The following is a 24,717-nucleotide window of genomic DNA, read 5'->3' as shown; positions in this document are numbered from 1 at the left end:
CATTTGAGCTTTACTGGTTGTGGTTGCACAAGCCATGGTCAACAACTTGTTGCTCAACTTTCATGTGCTTGAAATGGTGATTACAAACCGAGAGACAAATTTCACGTCAGATGTCATGAATCGAATGTGTCATTTGCTACAGGTGCACCATATAATTGGTAGGATGCTGAGTTACTATGTAAACTCTCACCATAACGAATGGGGTAAATATACACTCCTGGAAATTGAAATAAGAACACCGTGAATTCATTGTCCCAGGAAGGGGAAACTTTATTGACACATTCCTGGGGTCAGATACATCACATGATCACACTGACAGAACCACAAGCACATAGACACAGGCAACAGAGCATGCACAATGTCGGCACTAGTACAGTGTATATCCACCTTTCGCAGCAATGCAGGCTGCTATTCTCCCATGGAGACGATCGTAGAGATGCTGGATGTAGTCCTGTGGAACGGCTTGCCATGCCATTTCCACCTGGCGCCTCAGTTGGACCAGCGTTCGTGCTGGACGTGCAGACCGCGTGAGACGACGCTTCATCCAGTCCCAAACAGGCTCAATGGGGGACAGATCCGGAGATCTTGCTGGCCAGGGTAGTTGACTTACACCTTCTAGAGCACGTTGGGTGGCACGGGATACATGCGGACGTGCATTGTCCTGTTGGAACAGCAAGTTCCCTTGCCAGTCTAGGAATGGTAGAACGATGGGTTCGATGACGGTTTGGATGTACCGTGCACTATTCAGTGTCCCCTCGACGATCACCAGTGGTGTACGGCCAGTGTAGGAGATCGCTCGCCACACCATGATGCCGGGTGTTGGCCCTGTGTGCCTCGGTCGTATGCAGTCCTGATTGTGGCGCTCACCTGCACGGCACCAAACACGCATACGACCATCATTGGCACCAAGGCAGAAGGGACTCTCATCGCTGAAGACGACACGTCTCCATTCGTCCCTCCATTCACGCCTGTCGCGACACCACTGGAGGCGGGCTGCACGATGTCGGGGCGTGAGCGGAAGACGGCCTAACGGTGTGCGGGACCGTAGCCCAGCTTCATGGAGACGGTTGCGAATGGTCCTCGCCGATACCCCAGGAGCAACAGTGTCCCTAATTTGCTGGGAAGTGGCGGTGCGGTCCCCTACGGCACTGCGTAGGATCCTACGGTCTTGGCGTGCATCCGTGCGTCGCTGCGGTCCGGTCCCAGGTCGACGGGCACGTGCACCTTCCGCCGACCACTGGCGACAACATCGATGTACTGTGGAGACCTCACGCCCCACGTGTTGAGCAATTCGGCGGTACGTCCACCCGGCCTCCCGCATGCCCACTATACGCCCTCGCTCAAAGTCCGTCAACTTCACATACGGTTCACGTCCACGCTGTCGCGGCATGCTACCAGTGTTAAAGACTGCGATGGAGCTCCGTATGCCACGGCAAACTGGCTGACACTGACGGCGGCGGTGCACAAATGCTGCGCAGCTAGCGCCATTCGACGGCCAACACCGCGGTTCCTGGTGTGTCCGCTGTGCCGTGCGTGTGATCATTGCTTGTACAGCCCTCTCGCAGTGTCTGGAGCAAGTATGATGGGTCTGACACACCGGTGTCAATGTGTTCTTTTTTCCATTTCCAGGAGTGTATATACCTGTAATTTGTCACGTCAGCTTACAGCTCATAAGTTCACACCAGTGCTGGGTTTTCCTCATATGAGGAGATTTACGCGAGCAAGAGGCTATCACCATTTGATATGGTTAGATCAGAGAGCAGAGAGGGCAGAGAAAAAGTTCGTAATTTCGTCACAACGGTAAGAGAGGTATGAAAGCATGTGGAGACAGCAAATAATAGACCATGGAATGGCAAGAGCCAGCAGTAAGATGCACAGGGAATTTACCACACTGTAGGGTAGGGCAGCAGTAATTTTGTCAAGCCTGTATACCTCGAAGAATTTGTAACAAGGTACCAGCGACGATACCAAATAATAGAGACTATGTAACCAGCCAACTCTAAGCTCCAGTTGGCAACGAGAACAGCTATAATTCGTGTTGGATGCCTAGGACCATTCCAAGCCACTCCACATTAATTTCCTCAGGTATGGGAACCAATCTCTGACAAGAAGGTGAGGGAAAGTATGCAAAAGTGTGAGTTGTTGTGCGATTCATGTGGGAGGTACGATACTGACTGGCTTGAAGAAAGTGAGGAAGAATGTTGGGTGTATTTGCTGACAAATGGTAATGTAATTATGGGGTTGGGCGGCTTTGGGGTTCAAAAATGGTTCAAATGGCTCTGAGCACTATTGGACTTAACGTCTGAGGTCATCAGTTCCCTAGAACTTAGAACTACTTAAACCTAACTAACCTAAGGACATCACACACATCCGTGCCCAAAGCAGGATTCGAACCTCCTACCGTAGCGGTCGCGCGGTTCCAGACTGTAGCGCCTAGAACCGCTCGGCCACCCCGGCCGGCGGCTTTGGGGGATAATGTGTAGTTGCCGGAAGGTAATATTTCATGTAAGAAGTATGAGCAGTGACACGAGACTATTCTGAATGGGGAGAGAGAATGATTGCAGACCGTGTTCTGAAGCTGCTGTACACCGGTGCCAAGGATGGATGAGAGCCCACCCATGGCAGTCCTTCATTTCTTTGCTGAGAGGGGCGTAGAGCACTGCAGGATCAACATCTGGAAAGCAGAGGGCTTTCTGCAACACAAGAAAACGTCGTGACCACCAGCCATTGGTGCACCTATAGACAAGTCTTTGGGAGATGAGGAGCGAAGTGAAAAATTGAGGATATTTATTCCGGACTACAACAAGATGCAAAGATGTACTGAGAGAAATTTTGAGGGGAAGGGGAGGGGAGGAAGTATGTTAAATTACTTTTGTCCAATGGATGAGATCAAATACACTAAGCAATAGATGTGTTGCTTCATACTATGGGACTGTGCGAGAGGGGTTGAATAGATGCTGGGGAGAGAATACTGAAAACTGTGTTCGGGAAGCTGAATGGGACGATAGAGATGGTGAAGGAAATGGCGAAACACAGTAAGACAGTGCTACAGTGACATACCACATACCAAGCTTGATAAAATGAGGTATTGAATAATACACGCCAGTAATGGAAATCAGAAAATGAGATAACGGTGTACGTAAAGGCATCAGTTGACGCTGTGAATCGGATCTAGGAGTTATAAAGACCCAGGTGGATGTGTTGGACGAAAGGGTAACAGCTCCAAGGCTGTTGCGATCATTAGCGGACAATATTTGGGATGCGCAAGTAGTAATGATGAGCTTGCAGAAAGTCACTGACCATGCAGTACACGGATAGCTGAGTTCAGTATTACTATCACTGGAGCTGCACTTGGTGGAATTACTGAAGGTACAGGAGGAGCTGCCACCTGAGTTGGGACTCATCGCGGAGACTGGCAAGTAGATTTTGCCACTGTACTATCATGTGGCATCAAATGAGGTTAGCACAGAGCAGATACAGCTATATGTACTAGTTCAGTTATCGGTAGTGGATGGTCACACGCAGTTTAAATATTTCACCCTCCTCTCACCGTTATCCATGAAGTTGGTAGATCCTAGGAAAATTATTGTTGGGAAGAACAAGGGAAGTATTGCTCATTTAAGAAGACGGTGGTAGGCATATGGTAATGACAGCAGAATAATTCCAGCACCGTCAGATGGAAAGGATTATGGTGTGTTCAACCAAAGTGATAGAGACTGGCGCTAACACACGTGAGGTTCGGCAGGTCTTAGGCGAAACGGACAGCTAGGGTTGTCTGTCGGACGTCCTGGATCTTAATACTTGGTTCCAACAAGCATTGCTACTCGGGATCTACTCTATGTACGACACTGTAGTGGTGGTATCAAACTGCTATAAGCAGGATAGACTCACAAAAGAGAAGCAACTGCAACTGTGTGGTAGTGGGTTATTAGTTTATGGAACAGCGTGCGAAGTTAAGAGACTGATATTCTACATACTAACCACTGTTACGAAGAGTTCCAGTTTGAACACGACGCAGCCACAACTTTACCGGCCGTACCGACCACTGGGGGTCCTTCCAGTGCAGAATTTAAGCTTCCTCAATAATTCATTGAAATCATACCTAATCCACTTCTTCAGCCAACTCATGTCAAAGCAACAAGGGCATATTCTATAAATAACCATCGTTTATAGTAGAGATATTCACATCCTGTTTGTTTCTTCTTCGATGAAGAAACTACGCCAGGCACCACTGCATCATGGGTAGGGAAGCAGCCATCACGGGCCTTGTTAGCAGCCTACACTACGCCTTCCACTAGCACCAGATCCACTTTCTTAGACTTGATGTTGCCCTTGCAATACGACATTCCTCGCACACGTATATGGATATGGTGTCTGTTCTTTCGGACATGTCGGAAAGAACAGACACCATATCCTTATAAGTATATAGTTCTGGCAATACCGGCCATGACCTTCCTCTTCTGTGCGGATGCACACATATTCCCAGAACTCTTACAGGACTTGGTAAGAATGTCTTCCACGAGTAATGAGTGTGTTGGGGCGGGACACTACGAATGTAGTGTGTGGACATACTAGGTGAGAATGTGGGTATCGCGGGAGGCGTGCGCTAGATAATCCCTGCAGTCGTACTATTCTCTGTGCTCTCCATGGCTCAGATGGATAGAGCGTCTGCCATGTAAGCAGGAGATCCCGGGCTCGAGTCCCGGTCGGGGCACACATTTCCCCTGTTCCCGTTGATATACATCAGCTGAAGGTATTAATATAATTCCAATTTCACCTTATATGTGGCCATCTGACGTTTCAGTCCTATCCAGTGGCATGTGTGAATCAGCTGGGCTGAATGTGTGACCTTACGTGGGATGGCAGTGCAGATGTCCTCACTGTGTGATATTACACTTAAATAATGACATAAGCACTCCTGTGCAATACCTGCCATAACTGTTTAAACAGTACATATTTTTAAACTTACAACACGTCAGCTCCAAACTTATCATAGATCAAAGTGACTCATGCCTTCAGAATCTATTTACGGATTGACCGCACAGTGTCGTGGATTGGAGTAATGCTGTGGGTTGTTGAACAGCTCCCGATTACACAGTCGAGCTTCTCATCCGAGTCTCGAATTGTGATATCATAGGATCTTCCCATTCTAAAAGGATATTTTTGGCTCAGAAACTAGCGGTTCGCGCAATAAGTGATATAAGTTCACGAACCTCTTGTCGACCCCTGTTCACGAGTGTGGGTATTTTGACATTGGTCTCTCAATATATATATATTCCATACTGTCATTTCTTGTTAACAATATTAGCTTATTCCCAAGAATAAGCAGCTTTCTCTCGGTTAATACTCTGCAGAAATCAAACCTGCATTTTGATCGGACTTCCTTAACTCTTGTGCAAAAAGGTGTGCAGTGTACTACTGCTTCCATTTTCATTAAGCTACCACTCGAATCAAAAAATCTTAGCAGTAATCCACGTGCATTCAAATCTAAACTGAAGAGTTTCCTCATGGGTCACTCCTTCTATTCTGTTGAGGACTTCCTTGATAAACTAAGCTGATTCTTATTGGATTGTTGATTGCGTTTACTTAAACTTATGGACTGACATTATTCAGGTTCGTAAACATTAATTTTTATCTGTTATTACTTAATATATTGTAATTTCATGTAATGACACATTCCATGACCTTGGAGATTTGCTCCTCAATTTGGTCCTACGGAACTTGACGGGTAAATAAATGAATAAAAAAATTAATCTACACACGTGAGACGGGCGGTGATTAAGTCTTAAGCTTTAATTTTAGAGGATTGGGATTACTGTTTTAACTTAGGACTACCATCATTTTAAACTTAGGGTGAGTGGCCTGACAAATATGGAGGCTGTGTCCCTATGCATAGGTCTACCATCTTGAATTTTACACTAAGCGCAAGTGACCTGGTAACCACGCAGGCAGTGCTTGTATTCAAATTTTGAATTGTGACGTCATATGCCAGAGCTCATATTCTCAAGTACGTTATTATGAATTGTGATATCATACGGGTGTGCTCACATTTCCAGGTCCATTGACTCTGATCGTCATCTTGCATTCTGAAATCAAAAAAGCTGTGCTAGTATTCCAAGGTCCAACATCTTGAATTGTGATACCATAGGATGTTGCTCATATTTCCAGATCAGCTGTCTTGAATTTTCAAACCAGTGGATAACTGTCCATCTTGTATTTCCTGCTAATTTACAGTAAGGACAACTGGATCCGGAGCTGTGATGTCATAGGAATGAGGCAAAGACCCCCTAGCACCATCGGGCTTTTTTGAACTTCTCGCCTCTTCTTGAATTTTCTGTGATTTTATACATAATGCAACTGGCGTATGTCAAATGGGCGAGGCGACTGGGGTATTTGGCAACACTGCATGATGTCATAAATGACTTCATAGGAGGAGAGGAAAAGTGGAATCTGGCAACAATGCAAACTTTCCTCAGACCTGCCTGGCCTTACTACTGTTTGAATTTCACGCCATGCCACTTATTAAAATTGGTCTATGATGTGAGAACGGAGATTTGGAATGTGCTGACCATTAAAACTGCAGCATCGTGAAGACTGCGTCGTTGCCCTTTGGTACAGTTCCTATAGTTTGTAGCATGGGTTGCCTGTCTACCTTGCAACTGGAATAGTACTCTGTCAGCTACCTTACTACAAGGCGGTCATGTAACCTTCCAGCCTTAACGTAATGTGAGGAAAGATGTGTGTCTGTAGCATTCGGTAGTACGGAATCAGTAGAGAAAGACTGGTCAATGTGAAGATGTGACGGAATGGCAGAAACGAGCAATGGTGTTTGGACCTGTCAATGACCATACAGTTAAAAAAGTTGCCGGATCTGTTGATGTATCAATCCAGACTGTCCAAAGAATTAACAAGGAATGTTGGCTCGCTTGCAGCAATGTAACGCAGCATTAGACCAACGGTCGTACAAAAATCCTGACAGACTGGGACCGGAGACGAGTATTACGCCTTCAGATCCGACGGATATCGCTATTGACAGTGAATGTTGGTCCGTATCAACAACATGCTATAGATACTGGGAGTAGGATACTTCACAAAATGCTTCTAATGTGCCACATATAGCGGCACGTCTTCAGAGGGCCAAAAACACAGAAACTGTTCAGTAGCTGACTGGAAGTGTGTAGTAGGATCTGACGAGTCACGATTGTGGTTCTTTTGCAATGAGGCAAGGCGTCCAGTGCACCGAAGGCACAATGGCACTTGTAACCCGAAGCATGCGAAGGGTGTACTTCAGGCTGGAGGTGGTTCTGTGATGTTTTTGGGGTGTACCTCGTACCATGACGTAGCCCATTTGTTCAGGTTACCGTGAACATGAACTATCGTGTTTGTTTTAAACATTCTTGGTGACTATATAGATCCCTTTCTTCTACATATTAAATGTAAGTATGCTCAGGGCACTCCCATCTTTCAGTATGGCAACAGCTGCGTTCAGAAGACAACACAATACGGTCCTGGCTTAACAAACACTCTTTCTGTATTTAATAAGAAAAGAGGAAATAATGGTTCAAATGGCTCTGAGCACTATGGGACTCAACATCTTAGGTCATAAGTCCCCTAGAACTTAGAACTACTTAAACCTAACTAACCTAAGGACATCACACACACCCATGCCCGAGGCAGGATTCGAACCTGCGACCGTAGCAGCCCCGCGGTTCCGGACTGCAGCGCCAGAGCCGCACGGCCTCCGCGGCCGGCAAGAAAAGAGGATTGACGCTATTACAGCTCAAAGTAATACAGTCAAAAAAAGTCAGTAAATCAGGTATTCATGATTTCTGCATGCAGACATTGTTCTCTGTCTTATCTTTTGTATGTATTTCCATAAGTCGAATATCAATAACACAAATGTTATTTTAAACAGTGCTTCATTTAATCCGCTTGCTACCATACTCAGCTGTAGAAAAGCTGAACATAATAATAATTGTAGGCCAGATAGCTGACCTGCTGTGAAGTGAGTACTCTTGGGTAACCTCGTTCCGGTTTTCGGTGGCTATTTTCTGTGTTATAGCTATCGCCAAAACCTTGAAAAGACACATTTTGGTACATTAACTATTGTTGAAAGTGAGGTGTTTCTTTGGGTTTACGGCTGCCATGAACTGTAGCCTGCAAAGTACAGTAAAGGAGACTAAACTTCGTTCATAACGAAATTGCCTGGATTCCGCTATAGTTGAATGAAATGCTTATTGGAAGCAAGGAATACTCGTTTTCCTTGCAAACAGTACAACTCCAAACCGTAGGGAAGCCTTGACATTTATAGTGACCTCTCAACTTCTTCTCCTTCTCCTAATTCTGCTAAATGTCTGGACCCTTTTATGTACGAGTGCGCTGTCATTTTTTTAAAAAAATTATGAATTTCTTACATACTCGTAGAATTATAACTCTGCTAGACCCGGTGAACAGGGCTTCGAACTGAGTCATTTATGGAAGTGTGGAAGTAGGTGTAAGAACGAAGGGAAGCATAAGAAATTGCAGAAGAAAATCAATTCGAGGGTTGACAAAGGAGTTTATGCCCTTTCTGGGAAACGAAGAATAAGTGAATGAAGCTGACATCCGCAGAACAAGGAATTTTTCTCTTAGTTAAGTTACCAAATAAGTTGGTGGAATAACAGAAGCAATGGAAAGCTGATCACAGAGAGAAACGTTTCACAAGATCATGGTCACAGCAGCAAATGCCTAGCTTACTACAAGTAAATGAGCTAACAAGCTGAAACGTATACATACAGGAATATTGATATTTGCAGTCTTCGTACACACGTTAATATTAGTTACTGTAATAGTGGATGTATTAAGAGTAAAATACAATGCAGGTAAAGTTGTTTTAGTGCACTCAAAGCAGTCACTGAGTGTATGCAGGGAACAGAACAGTAGAAATATTACAATTTTTGGAAATGACATCAAGAGAGATATGTCTTCGTGTGATTTTTTACAGGAACTGTCTTGTAAGAACGACATCCACCTTATCAGCTCTCAGTAAGTGGGAGTATTAATGCTGTGGAAAACAAAGATGGTTTCCACTACTAATTCATATCTTTAACATTTAGACTGAAGATACTTTATGACAACAAACGTTAAAAATTAAATTATGCCATTCTTTATTCTTACAGCACAGTAATGGGTCATACATAGCAATACTGCAGCATCGTTTATTGTCCGTTATTTTTCCAAGTTACATTAACTAACTCAAAAACAAGCGAAAAAAGTTATGTCTTTTGTTTTTAACGGCACGTTGGAAACTAAAGTCCAGCGGCGCTATACTCAGCGCAGTAAAAGGAAAAGGTTCTCTCATCTGCGTGGCCTGTGAAGTGTGCTTGAACGGCGATTGACAGTAAAGCAAATCTCAAAAAGCTGCCTTCCAGCAGAAACTTGCCAAACCAGTTTCACGTTGTACAAGAACACCAGGCTCTCGTCGACTCGAAGGCTAACGCTGTTGGGCGCAGTAATCTATTACATATTCCGTTAGTTATGCAACACCACTTCACGTGCTCTGCACGGGCGCTGCAACATTCTGGCCGTTCCGCGAGCAGGCCACTTGCGCCATGCGTTGGGTAACGACGTCTGCACAACAGTAGTCTCGAAAGAAGCAAGTAAGTGCATACATATGTCTCTCCCCCTCCTTCAGCAAATAATTTTCTTTCCATTCTTGTCTGTCAATAATAAAAGTATCGGAAATGAAAGATTTAATGTATGTAATTCGTGTGCGTGCCAAATCATAAAAGTGAATTAAAATGGTTCAAATGGCTCTGAGCACTATGGGACTTAGCTCCTGAGGTCATCAGTCACCTAGAACTTATACCTAACTAACCTAAGGACATCACACACATCCATGCCCGAGGCACGATTCGAACCTGCGACCGTAGCGGTCGCGCAGTTCCAGACTGTAGCGCCTAGAACCGCTCGGTCACAAAGGCGGTCTAAAAGTGAATAGATACGCAACTATTTCTCTGTTTCAAAGACAGGAAGGGAGATCAATGTTTAATGTACATGGATGTAGAATTCATTAGACTCTGAACTGCACTGCAATATGTTACCTATAAAACCGAAATATGGTTACCAGATTAGTACTTCGAGCAGTAGGATATGATTTACCAGCCATCTTTGAGTAGAAGAGAATATTAGTATATGTAAGTTTAGTGTAATATCATTCCACAGCCAAGGACGCAAACGGCCGTTTGTGGGATAGTGACCGACTCAGAGGAAGCCAATTTCTATCCCCGTCTTGTAACAAATGTCCACCTGCAGAATCTGGGTGCTAAGGGCAGGGCTAAACTTCAAATATCCCCGCAGCGTCTAGTGGAGTGGCGTCATGTGACACTGTCAGTGGTGATTTAATTGGATGGTGAATTTAAACTAGGCCGTTTCACTGGGCTCTACAAGAGGATTAGGGACATCGGAACCGTTTCATGCTCTTCCTTCGGTGATAAGGTGAGGTGTTTTCTTAATCTTCTCTCAAATACTTAAATGAAGTTTCCGGTGAACTACCGTGTGCCGCTGGCTTGTTGCCGTGATATTTCAGTGAATTCATCTGAAAGCTCCAGGTGTGTTTGTCTAAGTTACACTGAGCTCCTCTCTTTGAAGACTGTGCCGGCGCTTGCGTGGTGTACTATTCATCGCTGCACAAGTGCTACTTGAGTGCATGCTCTTTTGGCGTAAGTCTGTGCTTTTACTCTGTATACTCTTCGCGTTGTAAGCTCACTTTACGCATATCCGATAGCTCACCTTATTTCGACAAAAACGCAGGAAGACTTCGATTACCTTAAGCAAGACGGTTCCCAATGAATGGATTACACGCGGTACCCATATAGACTTCCACATCTCAGCTGATAAAGTCTTCTGACCGTTACATTTCTAATGATTCCTTGATGATGACCAGAAAGCTCTGGCTGAAATATCGAGTCAGAAAGTTACCGATATCTAGCAGTTCTTCCGAACTTTCGTGGAAAAAATTGTTTACGTCTAAATCATGAACCTCCAGTCATAATTCATCCTTTGTGCAACTACGATTTGAGAACTGCCCCTCATCCACCTCGCAGAGCTTAAGCTCTCTTTTACAATTCCTCTAGACTCACATTCCGTAAGGGGCTAAGTAAAAACTAGATTAGTGTTTAACATTTCGTGGAAGACGAGGTCACTGGAGGAGGAGCACAAGCTTATATTGGTAAATGAGTACGACGTAAAGGGGTCGCGTCCTTTCAAAGGAATCCTTCGATGTTTGCATAAAGCGATTTACCGAAAGCACAGATATCCTAAATCTCTATGGCCTGATGAGGATGGTAATTCTTTATAATACTCCCGAATGCGAGTCTAGTGGATTAGGACTAATTCTCTGTTCAACGACTGCAGAATCATCATCCTTAATCGCTTTACTGTGGAGGTACGTAACTTCTCGTCAGTGTTGAAACTGTTCAGTATCCGGCTAGATATCTGATGTTTCTGTGGACGTCACAGTAAGATATACTAATGGTAGCCTCTAGAAGAACTGTTTCTACGAAACAGACCCCATCTACACATTTCATAGCAGTAGGGTGATCTACGTTGTTTCCTTTTTTTTTCGTCCAGTCACAGGTAGCCTTTCCAAACATTAAAGTGTATGTAGAATGAGAAGAGGATTGACAGTGGTTATCGTTGGAATACGGTTAGTATTAGGTACAGGGTAACAATTATTGAACTATATGAAATAAAACGTAAATTACTCACAAACTACGGCCTGCACATACTTTATTCAACATGTAAGCGTCACTACAGATATTCGGACATATGTTATGATATGTCTGCCATCATTGGCGATGACGTGGCGCAGACGAATAGCGAAATCGTGCATGACCCCCTAAAGTGTCGGGACATCCATGCTGTCGATGACCTCACGAATGGCTGTTTTCAGCTCTGCAGTGGTCTTGGGGTTACTGCTGTTTGTCTTTAATATAAAACTTAATATAAAACTTGGTCGCATATGTTCAGATCGGGAGAATGTGGTGGCCAATCGAGGCGAATGCCAGTGGCCTCTAGGTACCCCAGAGCCAGAATGTGGTCCCCAAAGTGCTTCTTCAGGACATCAAACACTCTCTTGCTTCGATGGATTACAGCTTCGACTTGCATGATCCAAATATTGTCGAAATCAGGATCACTTTGGATAATGAGGACGAAATCATCTTCCAAAACTTTCACGTAGCATTCGGTAGTCACCTTGCCATCAAGGAATATCGCACCGATTATTCCGTGATTGCACATTGCTCACCTCAGAGACTACTGGCTCACAAAATGCGGATTCCTGTTCCCCCAAATGCGCCAGTTTTGCTTATTGATTAACCCGTCCAAATGAAAATGGACTCCGTCGCTAAACCAACCCATATAATTCCCACCATGCCCCGCGGCCAACTTTGCGCTTTGAACGTCCTAACGCAAACCGTTCAGAAGTTATGACAATTTTATTTCAGATAGTTCAGTAATTGTCACCATGAGCGTTAACTGTGTGAAATAAGAAACACGTTCATCTCCAGTCATAGCTTCACACACAGATGTCAGCAAGGTCAACTCCTTGCGTCAACCCAGCCAATACAAAATGTCGTATTTCAGAGCCGTAATACAACGAACGCCTAAAGTATCTGTGAGTCATACAGATCAACGAAATCAAATCGATTTGGTTAAAACATTTACTCATAATAATGCCTATTATCCTAGCAATCGACAAATTCCACAACAAAATAAACTCGAAATCCACAGTTCCCTAGAACAGCAATTCACTCAGCATTCAATCCTAAACAAATCAGCTTCCTGCAGATGCCAAACCTAAATATACTGTTAGGCCATAATTAGACCCGAGATCATACCAAACTGCAAATTTATTTAAAAAGAACAATGTTAATATCGGCTTTTGTATTAATAATATATTACGGCAAAAAGTGATCCATTATGTAAATCTTTCCAAGGCCCCATACAGTAAATCAGAACTATATAAGCTCCAATGTGATTCGTGCCCAAAATTCTACATTTGTCAGAGGGGCAGAAGATTTGAGATCAGGTAATAAGGACACTCTGGTGCCTTAAAGTTTGGAAACTTGAAATAATCTACGTTTACAGCTCACATTACAGAAGAAAACCATTCAGTGGGAAACAATGAGAGAAACATGAAAACATAACAGTTGGGAGAAAAAGAGCCACTAAGAATCGGTTAGAGGAAACAGAAATACACACACACAAAAACACTTCCACTGATAATTTCCTTAATGAGCAGATTGAGTTGGCTAACGCTCCTTTCCTGAAAAACTTCCAAAAATTACTTTCCATACTCCAAAATAAATAATGTTTGTACCACTATCTACATATCAAGAAACTAATTTTACAATATTGTATGCAGCTAGAATAGCCAATGTTATTCATGAGACTAAATACTAAAAAAATTTTAATGTATTATCATCATCAATGTTGAAACAACATGTAAGTGTTTCACACACTTTCTCTGTGCGGCTGGTCCCGGAGGAGGTTCGAGTCCTCCCTCGGGCATGGGTGTGTGTGTTTGCCCTTAGGATAATTTAGGTTAAGTAAGCTTAGGGACTGATGATCTTAGCAATTAAGTCCCATAAGACTTCACACACATTTAACACAACAACACACTTTCTCGTCCACTTTGGTTTCTCTATCGTTATATGAAGTAAGTTTGAAAGTCTATAATTCACAAAACAAACTCTGTCTTTGTTTTTTTAAGTCGTGAATCAAAGCATGTGGGACGGGTTGAAAATTCTTTTTATGACCAAAGGAAAGTGTGATTCTGAAAATACGAACGTCCTTGAAAATATATGTCATTGGAAGAAAACTGGAAAAACAAATGCGCCATATAGACGTTTCACGTAAGTAGCATTCCAACACAGATCTGTAGCGCAACCATTTTGGCTACACATTTGTAATTGTAGATTATTGATTATTCTACGACACCTCTCAGGCAACTAATGGATCATATGTTTTGATGAAAGCATGAAAAACGGTCCGATGATGAACTGTGAACAACTCGAAATCGCTAACGGTACCTTTTTAATAAAGTAACCTAATTCTAATTTGTGGCTCGTTGCTATACACCATCAACAACGATTATAAATAATTTGCTTTTATAATTCTTGACTTCTAGACCAGAAAAATTAAACACAACGTCACTAAGTATAAAAGAAATAAGTCGGTGATTGCCATTTGAAATTTTTTCAGGAAGTTCATCTGATTAAACTTGTTCTGCGCTGGAGATGAAAAAGATTTTTCTTGCAATTCGTTAGAAATATATGTCATGCTGAACAAATGAAGAAGAAAAAAATTTTGGCGAGTAACTCTACACGCCACAGAAATAATGAAGATGATTTCAGAAATAATAATCTTATGGCTATATCAGGAAAACAGAGATAACTCAATTCCTCTTCCGCGTTTTTAGTTAACAGGAACCCATGTGTATGCTATTAGAAGAATACCACCTGCGTAGCAAATAATGCTGTCACAAGCTTCTGAAACTCTGTCCGCTTCGCTACTGTTTTCCAGACAACGCAGTGGTACTCGACCACAGAAGTGGCCATTTACTATGAAGTTCCGAGAGATGTGGCTGAATGGTTTCCACATTGACTCGTGTTCGGGAGGACGGCAGTTCAAATCCACGTCTGGCTATGCAAATTTAGGATTTCCCTAAATCAGTTAACACAAAAGCCGTGATGGTTCCTTTGAAACGGCGTAGCTGATGGCGCTCAGCTTGTTTACGTAATCCGAACTTGAGCTCCATCTCTAATAACCTCGATGTCGACGGTACACTGAACTCTAATCTTCCTTCTTTTTCGGGTAAAATAAGTAAATAAAGCTGTCATTAGTCCGAAGGTTAGTTTGAACACCAAAGAGCTTTACTAGGCACGGTCCTATTGCAGGTGGTATGCCATTGCCTTCCTCCAACATTTCTGTTGACGTCTCCAGCTAGTTTCAAGCGGATGTACAGTTTAACGTAGACTCCGAACCATTGAGCAGTTCTTCATTTTTCACATCAACAAATATTGTCAGCGGCGAAAGAATTGGAAAGTGACAGATAAAAATCACAGCACTCACATGGAAATGAAGTCTTGGCCTTGTGATACATACCCTAGCACTATGCCACTGAGCGACCGAATCACAATCATTCTGAATGCGGATGTCTATAGCGATTCTCATAGGACGGAGTTGGAGGACAACAGAGTACAGTTGGACCATTCGCTCACTGATCATAAGACTGAGCACCCGTCTCCTGGATTAAATACCAACCTCTGGGCAGTGTTTCGTGGAGTGTATGAGATCTGTGCACCATGTGAAAAGGTTAAGCGCTATAGCTGAGGACGTTTTTCTAAAGGACTAGAGCCGGCCGCGGTGGACGAGCGGTTCTAGGCGGTTCAGTCCGGAAACGCTACGGTTGCAGGTTCGAATCCTGCCTCGGGAATTGATGAGGGTAATGTCCTTAGCTTGGTTAGGTTTAAGTAGTTCTAAGTTCTAGGGGACTGATGACCTCAGATGTTAAGTCCCATAGTGCCTAGAGCCATTTGAACTAAAGGACTAGACTAATTGCTGGCAGACTGTTTCAGTGAAGTCCATCCATATTTCCGTACTGCGCCGTCTAAACACATATACTGCACTACAATGCACAGCTCATGCATACATCAATATATCAGTGCTGTACAGTACTGAATGAAGATGCTACAATATGACTGCAGTTTTGCCAAATTGCGTTTCACTGACGTCTATCTTCTTCTGAACAAATTTTCTTAGAGACATTTTCTCACTTTTAGAATGCAAGCAAACGAGCTATGTCTCCTGAGTGTGCGAATTTTGGTTTATACTGTGTGCTGGGGAGACACCTAGTCTGCAGTCTTACCGAGAAACGAAGCGGGGTACCCACGTAGCAACAATACACACCGGTGACTACAGGAGTTATCTATTCTGTGTCAGAGAGTGGCTATGTGAACATTTCACCCTCTCATAGGTTTCGTCATATAAATATGTGAAGAAGAAGAAGAGAAAACAACGAACAGAAATAACTGTAATAATTGTAGATCGGTACAGCACTGTGAACTGTTTTCTGCACGATGTATGAAGTTTGTTAGGACAAGGTACAACTTCTTCTCAAGAAATGAATATCCTCTAGTAACGCCTACAAGGAAAATTTCAGTGCTACATCTTCAGTCCGGAACCGCGCTGCTGCTACGGTCGCACGTTCGAATAATGTCTCGGGCATGGATGTGTGTGATGTACTTAGGTTAGTTAGGGTTTCGTAGTTCTATGTCTAGGGGACTGATGACCTCATATGTTAAGTCGCATAGTGCTTAGTCATTTGAACCATTTTTCAGTGCTAAATACGTACACATTTCAACTAATTGACTTTTTTCCATAAGAATTACATCTTGTCACCATTTGATCTTCTTCGATTACAGAAATTTTGTTTCAGATTAAATTTAAAAATAAAGCTAAAATTTCGATTTCAATATTTAGTGTGAAGATGGTTTGGCATATTGTGCTGGAGTTGAACACATAGTGGTACTTTTTTAATGGCACCATTTTATGCGTAATTGTCTGAATAACTCAAAGCAGTTCGCTTTTCTTTCAAAGGAAAAAAAAAACATTTGTGATTTCTTCTTGTAGGCGTATAAATTCTTATAGAATATGTAACACTATCAATGACAATTTATTAAAATAAACGATTTATAGGGATCAAGTCACTCTGAGCAACTACACGACTGGTTTAGAATAAATACTTATAAGACGTAAGGAATCGATTCTCTCCTGGAAGCAGCCCGTTCTTCTGTAGACACGCCGTTATATGACTCACTTTACTGATGCCGTATTTCGGTGAACTTGTTAACGCTAGTCCTCCAATTACTCTCTGCTGCCTGGAAACTGCTTTCCGCTGAAAACCTCTGATGCTGAACCACATAACTGCAATGACAGTAGGTCCGGTGTCACTGCTAAGCCCGATTTTTGAATTTTGTGCTTTTCACACAGTCTTTTCTGTTGATACAAGATGTAACTTCTTGCGGGGTCCTGCCCACTCGTCTCTTATAGGGCGCCTAAAGGATGTTGCTTTCTCGAATAGCTATAAAACAATTCAAGCAAAACACATTGATAGTTTTTATTGCACTAAAGTAGATTGTCAGTACTTAACTTTGGTTACAATGAGTTGTCGCAAGCGATGGACGACATGCAAATAATCAATGTCTTTCGCTATATACAACGTCCACGCAAGTAATGGATGTGGATCACAAGACCAGGTCTACTAGTGTCCGTCTTCTACTGTCTCATTACTGTCCGGCGGAGGATGGCAGAAGCGGCGCGTATGATCTCTTCTGATAGACGATGATGATATTTGGTTTGTGGGGCGCTCAACTGCGAGGTTATCAGCGCCCGTACAAATTCCCAAACTTTGCTCAGACCAATCTCGCCACTCATGAATGGTGATGAAATGATGAGGGCAACACAAACACCCAGTCATCGCGAGGCACGTGAAAATCGCCCCCCCCCCCCCCTCGGAAGTTACCCAACACACAGGTCTACAAATTTATACTGTCCATTATAAAGAAGGGTTATATTCTTCAGGTCTAATACAAACGCGCAAGTCTTAATGTCTGTCCTTTTTTCCAGCGAGTCTCCGTAGCATTTTCCTGTGTGCACTGACTGATATACGCTCCGTGCAGCATCCAGCACTAGTCAGCTACCGTGCCGAAATTCCGCAGGTCCTGGTATTCCAGTCCTATTTGTTTAATGTTTTGGTGCAGCCCTTCTCCCCGTTCCTCACAGACAGCACATAAATTTTCTGCAAGATAGCTGATGTGGGAGTCCAAAAAGTACAAGTTCAAATTCATTGAGAAATTCGATACTATGAAGTTATCCAACATGTTTTTTACTAATTCTCGTAATCAGACTCTTTGGGGCTGACAAAAAAGAACCTGTTGAAAATGGTTTCCGTAAGTCAGGCCTAAGGGAAACATTCTTTTCTGATCTTAGCTTTTGATAGCCACGGTAATTTTCTTGCCACATATTTGACAGTGATCCTATCTTATGGTGGGTCTCTAATAAATTGTTTCATAATGAAAATTGTTATGTGAAGTAGAGGCTGAACGTCTTTTGAGGCCCATTTTTCAGTCGAATATTACGTTTTTCCCTCCAACTTTTCGAGTTCTGACTGGCCATATTTTTTGAGACAAGTGTTTGTCTTCTGCACGAATGCCTCATTTGCATAGGAAGCAGGAGTCCTTTCTCACAACTTGAACACACTCGATGTGGAGCCAATGACTTGTCCTCATCCCCAATGCAAAATACACTCGTTTCACAAAATCTGTGATTATCCTTGCTGCTTCTTCACAACAAGCTTTCCACAGATCTATCAGAAGTAGTCAGGAGAATTGATATAAGCTTTTGAAGCCACGAATTTCTCAAAATCAGGCGCGAGTCTATTTATCACACCGCTGAAGTTTGTGTGAAAAACGATATGTGAAGAAAAGCATAAATCCTCAACATTATTATCACCGAAACATATACGTAATTTTTTGTAGCTGGTTACATAGCAAGCTTTCATAAAATCATACTGGCTTTAAATAATGATTTAGCATATCTCACAGAAGTTCAATATTTGTGCCACCACTGCATCGGATTGAACATTCTAAGTTCTTTACCTGAAATCAATAAAGAGAAATACACCAGAAAAAAGCTTTACCTTCCAGGAAAAAAAATTTCATTGTCACCCAGCGTTATCGGGAATATCAGGCATAATCATTTCATGAAGTTTACAGCATAGTGCTACAAAGATTACCAGATTTGCATGGATGAATATTGGACACCATGGACACTGGCTAAGTAAATATTATTACCAAGTAGATTATTCATATACACACATCAAAAACAGTTTTGCATCACCCCGGTTCCCAGAACTCCTGAAGATAGACGTTCACTATGGATACTGAATCACAGTAACAGTGCCTTTGACTGCTCAGTTGTTGTTTCTGTTGTTGTTGTTGTTGTTGTGGTGGTCTTCAGTCCTGAGACTGGTTTGATGCAGCTCCCCATGCTACTCTATCCTGTGCAAGCCTCTTCATCTCCCAGTACCCGCCCAAATATGTAAACAACCATGCATGAGCAGGGCCTATTAGACAGAGGGGGTCCGACAGCCGATCAGTTCCAGTCATTCCACCAGGAAGGACGTACATAGCTCGTGTTGTCTGTAGTTCAGCCATGCCTAGATGGTCAATACTGCGGTTCGATCGCGTCCGCATGGTTACTTTGTGCAAGGAAGGGCTCTCAACAAGGGAAGTGTCCAGACGTCTCGGAGTGAACCAAAGCGATGTTGTTCGGACATGGAGGAGATACAGGGAGACAGAAACTGTCAGTGACATGCCTCGCTCAGGCCTCCCAAGGGCTACTACTGCAGTGGATGACCGTTACCTACGGATTATGGCTTGGAGGAATCCTGACGGCAACGCCACCATGTTGCATAATGCTTTTCGTGCAGCCACAGGAAGTCGTGTTAGGACTCAAACCGTGCGCAGTAGGCTGCATGATGCGCAACTTCACTCCCAACGTCCATGTCGAGGTCTATCTCTACAACCACGACACCATGCAGCGCGGTACAGATGGGCTCAACAACATGCCGAATGGACCGCTTAGGATTGGCATCACGTTGTCTTCACCGATGAGCATCGTATATGCCTTCAACCAGACAATCGTCAGAGACGTGTTAGGAGGCACCCCAGTCAGGCTGAACGCCTTAGACACACTGTCCAACGGGCGCAGCAAGGTGGAGGTTCCCTGCTGTTTTGGGGTGGCATTATGTGGGACCGACGTACGCCGCTGGTGGTCATGGAAGTCGCCGTAACGGCTGTACGATACGTAAATGCCATCCTCTGACCCATAGTGCAACCATATCGGCAGCATACTGGCGAGGCATTTGTCTTCATGGACGAAAATTCGCGCCCCCATCGTGCACATCTTGAGAATGACTTCCTTCAGAATAACGACATCGCTGGACTAGAGTGGCCAGCATGTTCTCCAGACATGAACCCTATCGAACATGCTTGGGATAGATTAAAAAGGGCTGTTTATGGACGACGTGACCCACCGACCACTCTGAGGGATCTGCGCCGAATCACCATTGAGGAGTGGGACAATTTATACCAACAGTGCCTTGGTGAACATGGGGATAGTATGCCACGACGAATAAAGGCATGCATCAATGCATGAGGATGTGTTACTGGGTATTAGAGGTACCGGTGTGTATAGCATTCAGGACCACCATCTCTGAAGGTCCCGCTGTACGGTGGTACAACATGCGGTGTGTGTGGCTTTCATGAGCAATAAAAGGGGCGGAAATGATGTTTATGTTGATCTCTGTTAAAATTTTGTGTACAGGTTCGGAACTCTCGGAATCGAGGAAATGCAAAACATTTTTTGATGTGTGTATATTAGGTACTTAGATACATTTTGCCTGAAACATTATTTTATGCTGTCCTGAACCCTCTGCCCTTTCTTCACGTCATTGATAAATTAAATGCCGCTAGCAGTGTTTGTCAAATTGATAAAACGGTATGGAGGTGTTCCTAAAACAAAATAATACGAGTATTTCGTGCAGAGGGAACAAAATATGCCTTGCAAAATTTGCTAAAATGAGTATAAGCACCAATGAAAATATATTGCATTGTCAGCTGGGGGCTATGCGGGAACTGCCGTAAGGAGCACTGACCTAGCTAGAGCCCGGCGCAAGCATCCATGAGGAAAACTCGATTGGTCGTGATATCCAAAAATCCAGCGAGATGGCGTTAGAGAAAGTGCAGCTAGTGTACCGAAATACGAAGTCTGAAAGAGGGTGAGGTGCAGTAGGTAAAAATAAATTACTGTTTAATTCAGCAAGTGATATAAAACAGGGACGAAGCGTGGAAAGTAAACTAACACGATAAATCCGTTAATGCATACACTCAGTATGTATAATTGACATTATTCGTAGCAATTTTTCAAATTTTAAAGAGCATACCAATCTCGAGAATTCAGGGCCAGCACTAAGTGCGCATTTACGTGATGAAGGACACCTGATCGCGGCCGGCCGCGGTGGTCTCGCGGTTCTAGGCGCGCAGTCCGGAACCGCGCGACTGCTACGGCCGCAGGTTCGAATCCTGCCTCGGGCATGGATGTGTGTGATGTCCTTAGGTTAGTTAGGTTTAAGTAGTTCTAAGTTCTAGGGGACTGATGACCACAGCTGTTAAGTCCCATAGTGCTCAGAGCCATTTTTTTACACCTGATCGCAGACATACACGAGAGTATATAAATCATATATTTGGAGAATAAGGTTATCAACCTTAATGGTTTAGACTCGATGGCGATTTTCCGAGATTTACAAAATTCTCATGAGCTCACGTTAAACACCCAGACGGAACTGAGACGTACAAATATTTTAGAAAATTTGACTACCTACCTAGCTCATTGTTCTTATTTTTTGACAACATACTGCGATGCATGCAAAAACTTTTACTGTTTATAAATTATCCATTGGTTTTCAAAGTGCGTGGAATAATATCTATTATAAATATTAAGTAGTCTGCATCATACGAGATTTATCGTTTTAGTTTTCTTTCCAGGCATTGTCCACGCTGATTTTAAACTGTAATTAGTTTCTATGTACAGCACCTCCCCCTCTTTCATACTTTGCTCTTCGGTGAACTTTTTCTAGCATCTTCTCGCAGGATCTTGGGATACCACGGCAGATGCAATTTTCCTAATGGCTGCTTGCATAGGTCTCTAGGTCGATCAGTGTTCTTTATGACAGTGCCCGCATCGCTTCCAGTTGGTAATATGTTATGTTTTTACTATGTGAATGCGAGGTGTCTGTTATTTTAGACATGATCCAAAGAACAAACACCACGCATTCATATAACTGATTCACAATGATGAGAAATGAATCCACAACTCTCAGTGCGGATGCACAATATTGTTCGACCACTAGCGGGAACCTAAAATTAGCGATCGTAGGTAACATTGACTGAGACTGCGGATAGGTGGCACTAGGTAGGAATGAGGGTCGGCCGGGGAGCGTGCCGAACTATTCCATGCACTTGGGATGTACACTGTGACCGGATGGCGCAGTGGTTAGTACAGTTGCCTCGTAAGCAGGAGATCTCAGGGTTGCGTTCTGGTGCAGCGCACATTTTCACTTGTCGTCGCCGATTCCGTATTAAGCTTGATGCAGCCGATATCATCAGTTCCTTCATTTTCCTTTCTTCTCTTCCCCCTCAGACATCAATTTACGTAATATGGTATATTTTGATTGGTACTTATACACATTTTCGCACGCTTTGCAGGACTTATTTCATTCTATCAGCACCAAATACTAGTTTCATATTGTTTTAGGGAAACCCTCATTTTAATCAATTTAACAAACGCTTCTTGCGGGTTTTAATTTGTCAGTGACGTTGAAGGACGGGGAGATACTTCAGGGCAGCATAAAATAATGTTGTAGACAAAATTTATGAAGTACCTAATGTACAGGACTTTTCTGTTCCATATAGCAACATTTACTATGTCAGTATAATAAGAAAAAATGTAGAATACTTCTTCTCTAATCCGTGTTTGGATCACCTTAGCAGGTACCTGGACTGCAGTGAAACCGGTCGTTGTTTTAATAGAAATTTTCTACAGCCAGAGCGGTGTTTTTTACCTTGTCATAAAAATGTTTCTCAATTGGCAGTGCAAGGGCAACTAAAGGTAGCTACTCCCGAAAAGGATCGATATTTTGTCTCAAATACTGCATAACTGTTGTTCCACGAATCTCATTGCAGCTGGTCTGTTATGCCAAATATACGGCAGTTCAGAAGCAGGCCCATAGTGCAGTCAGTAGCGTCAATCCGGATTTACTCTATGAAAGAACGGTGAAATGTGCTCTTTACAAATAAATTGTGCTTCATGGTGCATAATAATCCCCGACTTTCCTGATGAACCGAAGTGTTGACTGGTACAACAACAGTAAAGAAACTGTTAACGTTCATACGTACACACTAGAGTAACTACAAACGTATGAGTGACTTTTCAGAGATGCAATTGGTCCATACGTTCTATTGACAGCACGTTATACCCGGCAGCTACGAGCTGGTACGATGGACGAGTTTCTCAAAGGCGACAACATCCACTGACGATACACGTCAGCAAAGTCTCCGGATCCGAACTCTACACAGCATGCTTGGGATGCACCGAGAGGCGAATTTAGCCCCAAATTACCACCAAGAAGTTCCTGCTTCCAGGCATCCACAATCCTATTTTTAGGTTTGGGGTCAACTTGCAACACAGCTCTTGAACTCCCTTACAGAGAGCACACTACTCAGATGTGATACATATGTCGTATCTATGAATAACCATTATTCTTATATACCGTATTCTTATCGTGAAATATGTTTCCCGGGTTTGTATCTTCCTTGCAAAAACATTCAAGAAATATGGTCTCGTTTTCTTGTTATCATTAATATCTGGAAAGTTGTGTACATTATAACAGAGCAAATATCCAGAATGAGATTTTCACTCTGCAGCGGAGTGTGCGCTGATATGAAACTTCCTGGCAGGTTAAAACTGTGTGCCGGACCGGGACGCAAAGGTCCCGAGTTCGTCTCGGTCCTTTGCCTTTCGCGGGCAAGCGCTCTACCATCTGAGCTACCGAAGCACGACTCACGCCCGGTACTCACAGCTTTACTTCTGCCAGTATCTCGTCTCCTACCTTCCAAACTTTACAGAAGCTCTTCTGCGAACCTTGCAGAACTAGCACTCCTGAAAGAAAGGATACTGCGGAGACATGGCCAGGAAGTTTCATATCAGCACACACTCCGCTGCAGAGTGAAAATCTCATTCTGGAAACATCCCCCAGGCTGTGGCTAAGCCATGTTTCCGCAGTATCCTTTCTTTCAGGAGTGCTAGTTCTGCACGGTTCGCAGAAGAGCTTCTGTAAAGTTCGGAAGGTAGGAGACGAGATACTGGCAGAAGTAAAGCTGTTAGTACCGGGCGTGAGTCGTGCTTCGGTAGCTCAGATGGTAGAGCGCTTGCCTGCGAAAGGCAAAGGTCCCGAGTTCGAGTCTCGGTCCGGCACACAGTTTTAATCTGCCAGGAAGTTTCATATCAGCGCACACTCCGCTGCAGAGTGAAAATCTCATTCTGGAAACATCCCCCAGTTTGTGGCTAAGCCATGTCTCCGCAGTATCCTTTCTTTCAGGAGTGCTAGTTCTGCAAGGTTCGCAGAAGAGCTTCTGTAAAGTTTGGAATGTAGGAGACGAGATACTGGCAGAAGTAAAGCTGTGAGTACCGGGCGTGAGTCGTGCATCGGTAGCTCAGATGGTTGAGCGCTTGCCCGCGAAAGGCAAAGGTCCCGAGTTAGAGTCTCGCTCCGGCACACAGTTTTAATCTGCCAGGAAGTTTCAGAGCAAATATCGCCTGAACTCCTGAGATTTAACTTAAACTGCTTCCTTTAGATTCTAAATGTAATTTGACCGTTCCTTTAGTAATAATAATAAAGAAACGGCTGTATGAAACTCAGCGTTTGTGTCTTCCTGTTCTTGACCCGCGTTTGATTTCCGGTACTGCCAAGCGTTTATCCTTTGTGGGAAGGAAGAGCACGAGAAGCACTAGGGCTCGTGGGAGCTAACCGAAAGAGAAATAGAAGTTCTGCTT

The sequence above is a fragment of the Schistocerca piceifrons genome, chromosome X (genome assembly GCF_021461385.2).
Source record: "Schistocerca piceifrons isolate TAMUIC-IGC-003096 chromosome X, iqSchPice1.1, whole genome shotgun sequence".
Lineage (NCBI taxonomy): Eukaryota > Metazoa > Arthropoda > Insecta > Orthoptera > Acrididae > Schistocerca > Schistocerca piceifrons.
Note: the sequence above shows the minus strand (reverse complement) of the source record.